Raw genomic sequence first — 5,402 nt, 5'->3', positions numbered from 1 at the left:
TTCTTAATCCTATCTTGCAAGTTGTATACACCTATTAAGTGTTATGATCCACATTCCCCAAGGTGAAAATAATTGGGATTCTTTCCAGTGAGTAATGTAGATTGAGGAGTTCATGTATTCACTAAGTGCTAATGCTTTGTTTCGGTTCTCTATTAAAAGGAGGCCTTAATATCCCTTAGTTTCTTTATGGACCCCGCTGCCAGGGGAGGGTAACACGAAAGATGTCATGTGATACGTCTCCAATGTATCTATAATTTTTTATTGTTCCACACTATTATATTATCATTCTTGGATGTTTTACAATCATTTTATATTATTTTTTGGTACTAACCTATTGACATAGTGCCCAGTGCCAGTTGATGTTTTCTGCATGTTTTTTACATCGCAGAAAATCAATACCAAACGGAGTCCAAACGCGACGAAACTTTTTGTGGATTTTTTTGGGCCAGAAGACATCTGGTGGGCCAATAACGCACCTGAGGGGAGCTCCGAGGGGAGAACAACCCACTAGGGCGCGCTTGGGGGCCCAGGTGCACCCCGGTGGGTTGTGCCCTCCTCGGAGGCCTCCCGCCCCGCCTCTTTGCTCTATAAATACCCCAATATTCCAGAAACCCTAGGGGAGTCGACGAAAATCAATTCCAGCTGCCGCAGAGTCCAGAAACACCAGATCCAATCTAGACACCATCTCGGAGGGGTTCATCATGTCCATTGGTGCCTCTCCGATGATGCGTGGGTAGTTCTTTGTAGACCTACGGGTCCGTAGTTAGTAGCTAGATGGCTTCCTCTCTCTCTCTCTCTTGATTATCAATACAATGGTCTCTTGGAGATCCATATGATGTAAGTCTTTTTGCGGTGTGTTTAGAACTACTTTGGACCATATAAATTTGACATGCAAGCTCAAGAACAGGGTCACCTCCACAGCAAAAATTTAAAATAAATAAAGCACTAGAACCTAATTGGACCATGGGAGGAGTCACATACCGAAGAACAATCCCCCAAAGCAGTTTTGTGAATGGAGCTTTGAGCAAGGAGATCGAAAATGACAGCAAAACGAGCTAGAACACGGGTTTGAGCTACGGGGTGATTTTTCTGGAGGAAGACGAAGTGTGTGGGTGCTGGAATACGTGGAGGGGGCCCACGTGGGGCCCATGAGGCAGAGGGCGCACCCAGGGGGGTGGGCGCGCCCTGCACCCTCGTAGCCAAATGGTGTGTCCCCCTGGTGTGTCCTGAGTGCCAGAAATTCTTAAATATTCTACAAAAAATCATACACCATTTTCAGGGCATTTGGAGAACTTTTATTTTTGGGGCATTTTTTACTGCAAGGATAATTTAGAAAACAGACAGAAAATACTATTTTTACTTAATTTAATCTAAATAATAGAAAGTAAAAGGAGGGTACAGAGGGTTGTGCTTTCTAACTTCATCCATCTCATGCTCATCAAAAGGAATTCACTAACAAGGTTGATCAAATCTTGTTAACAAACTTCTTCCGAATAACAAGAAACCGGAGAATTTTTGAATAACACTAGGTTACCTCAACGGGGATATGCATGTCCCCAACAATAAGAATATCATATTTCTTTCTGACAGTAGGTAGAGGGAATTCAAAACCTCCAAAAGTAATCGTTGAAATTTTTCAAATAGAATTTATACTATGAACTTGAGGTTGTTCCCTCGGAAAGTGTACCGTATGCTCATTACCATTAACATGAAAAGTGACATTGCCTTTGTTGCAATCAATAACAGCCCCTGCAGTATTCAAAAGGAGTCTACCAAGGATGATCGACATACTGTCGTCCTCGGGAATATCAAGAATAACAAAGTTCGTTAAAATAGTAACGTTTGCTACCACAGCACGCACATCCTCACAAATACCGACAGGTATAGCAGTTGATTTATCGGCCATTTGCAAAGAGATTTTAGTAGGTGTCAACTTATTCAAATCAAGTCTACGATATAAATAGAGAGGCATAACACTAACACCAGCTCCAAGATCACATAAAGCAGTTTTAACATAATTTCTTTTAATGGAACATGGTATAGTTGGTACTCTTGGATCTCCAAGTTTCTTTGGTATTCCACCCTTAAAGGTGTAATTAGCAAGCATGGGGGAAATTTCAGCTTCCATTATCTTTCTTTTATTTGTAACAATATCTTTCATATACATAACATAGGGATTCATTTTAAGCATATCAATCAAACACATACGCAAAAAGATAGGTCTAATCTTTTCAGCAAAGCGCTCAAAATCCTCATCATCCTTTTTCTTGGATGGATTAGGAGGAAAAGTCATGGGTTTTTGAACCCATGGTTCTCTTTCTTTACCATGCTTCCTAGCAACGAAGTCTCTCTTATCATAACATTGATTCTTTGATTGTGGGTTATCAAGACCAACAGCAGGTTCAATCTCTACCTCATTGTTATTACTAGGTTGATCATCAACGTGAACATCATCATTAACATTATCACTAGGTTCATGTTCATTACGAGATCATGTTTCAGCATCAGAATAGAAATATCATTGGGATTCTCAGTTGTATCAGCAACAGGTTCACTAGAAGCATGCAAAGTCCTATCATTTTTCTTTTTCTTTTTCTTAGAAGGACTAGGTGCATCAATATTAGTTCTTTGATAATCTTTCTCAACTCTCTTAGGGTGGCCCTCAGGATACAAAGGTTCCTGGGTCATTCTGCCACCTCTAGTCATAACTCTAACAGTGTTATCATTGTTCTTATTATTTAACTCATTGAGCAAATCATCTTATTCCTTCAGCACTTGTTCTACTTGAGTGGTAACCATGGAAGCATCTTTACTAATAATTTTAAGGTCACCTTTAACTCTAGACATATAATCGCTCAAGTGTTCAACCATATAAGCATTACATTTCAATTGTCTACCAACATAAGCATTGAAGTTTTCTTGCTTAACGATAAAATTATCAAACTCATTCAAGCATTGACTAGCAGACTTGTAACGAGGAATATCATCTTCATCAAATCTATAGAGAATTTACCTTTACTACCTGTGTCGGGTTATTAAGACCATGTATTTCTTCAATAGGTGGTAAATTCTTAATATCTTCAGTTTTAATACCTTTTTCTTTCATAGATTTCTTTGCCTCTTGCATATCTTCAGGACTGAGAAATAGAATACCCATTTTCTTCGGAGTTGGCTTAGGATTTGGTTCAGGAAGTGTCCAATCATTATCATTACTCAATATATTATTCAATAGCAATTCAGCTTGCTTAACGGTTCTTTCCCTGAAAACACAACCAGCACAACTATCCAGGTGGTCCCTGTAAGCTTCAGTTCGTCCATTATAAAAGATATCAAGTAGTTCATTTTTCTTGAGAGGGTGATCAGGCAAAGCATTTGGTAATCGGAGAAGCCTCCCCCAAGCTTGTGGGAGACTCTCTTCTCAAATTTGCACAAAATTAAATATTTCCCTTAAGGTAGCTTGTTTCTTATGAGAGGGGAAATATTTTGCAGAGAAGTAAAAAATCATATCATTGGGACTACGCACACAACCATGAGCAAGAAAATTAAACCATATTTAAGCATCACCCTTTAATGAGAAAGGAAACAATTTAAGGATATAATAATAGCGAATTTTTTTCTCAGGAGTAAATAGGGTGGCTATATCATTCAATTTAGTAAGATGTGCCACAACAGTTTCAGATTCATAGCCATAAAAAGGATCAGATTCAACCAAAGTAATTAACTCAGGATCGACAGAGAATTCATAATCCTTATCAGTAACACAGATAGGTGAAGTAGCAAAAGTATGGTCGTATTTCATTCCAGCATTAAAAGACTTTTCTTTTAGCTTAGCTAACAGTTTCTTAAGATCATATCTATCTTTGCAAGCAAAATGGTCTCTAGCAGTTTCTTCATCCATAACATAACCCTCAGGTACATCAGGCAATTCATATCTAGGGGGAGAGTCTTCATCATCACTTTCATCAATATTATCAGTTTCAATAATTTCATTCTGTCTAACCCTAGCAAGTTGTTCATAAGAAATTCACCTAATGGCACAGTATTATCAAGCAAAGAAATAGTTTCATCATAAGCATCATGCATAGCAGAAGTGGCATCATCAATAACATGCGACATGTCAGAATCAATAGCAGGTGCAGGTGTAGGTGTCGCAAATTTACTCATAACAGAAGGTGAATCAAGTGCTCGTAGTTGAGGGAAAAATCTTGGTTCTTTCATCTTTCAAGTTCCTCATAGTGATCAGCAGATATAAATCCCAAATGACTCAAAACATAGAGCTATGCTCCCCGCAACAGTGCTGGAAAAGAGTCTTGATAACCCACAAGTATAGGGGATCGCAACAGTTTTCAAGGGTAGAGTATTCAACCCAAATTTATTGATTCGACACAAGGGGAGCCAAAGAATATTCTCAAGTATTAGAAGTTGAGTTGTCAATTTAACCACACCTGAAAGACTTAATATCTGCACCAAAATATTTAGTAGCAAAGTAGTATGGAAGTAATGGTAACGGTGGCAAAAGTAACAGTAGTAGTTTTGTAGCAATCGTAACAGTGGCAACGAAGAAGTAACTAAGGAAAGAACAATATGTGAAAAGCTCGTAGGCAATGGATCAATGATGGATAATTACGTCGGATGCAATTTATCATGCAACAGTTATAACATAGGCTGACACAGAACTAGCTCCAGTTCATCAATGTAATGTAGGCATGTATTCCGAATATAGTCATACGTGCTTATAAAAAATAACATGCATAACATCTTTTGTCCTACCCTCCCATGACATCGGGGTCCTAATGGAAACTAAGGGATATTAAGGCCTCTTTTTAATAGAGTACCGGACCAAAGCATTAGCACTTAGTGAATACACGAACTTCTCAAACTACGGTGATCACCGGGAGTGGTCCCGATTATTGTCACTTCGGGGTTGCCGGATCATAACACATAGTAGGTGACTATTGACTTGCAAGATAGGATCAAGAACTCACATATATTCATGAAAACATAATAGGTTCAGATCTGAAATCATGGGCACTCGGGCCCTAGTGGCAAGCATTAAGCAAGGTAAAGTCATAGCAACATCAATCCTAGAACATAATGGATACTAGGGATCAAACCCTAACAAAACTAACTTGATTACATGCTAAATCTCATCCAACCAATCACCGTCCAGCAAGCCTACTATGGGATTACTCACGCACGGCGGTGAGTATCATGAAATTGGTGATGGAGGATGGTTGATGATGACGATAGCGACGGATTCCCCTCTCCGGAGCCCCGAACGGACTCCAGATCAGCCCTCCCGTGGAAGATTAGGGCTTGGCGGCGGCTGCGTATCGTAAAACGTGACGAATCCTTCTCTCTAATTCTTTTTCTCCCCGAACATGAATATATGGAGTTGGAGT

Source organism: Triticum dicoccoides, chromosome 3B (genome assembly GCF_002162155.2).
Source record: "Triticum dicoccoides isolate Atlit2015 ecotype Zavitan chromosome 3B, WEW_v2.0, whole genome shotgun sequence".
NCBI lineage: Eukaryota > Viridiplantae > Streptophyta > Magnoliopsida > Poales > Poaceae > Triticum > Triticum dicoccoides.
This window is presented reverse-complemented; position numbering follows the sequence as displayed.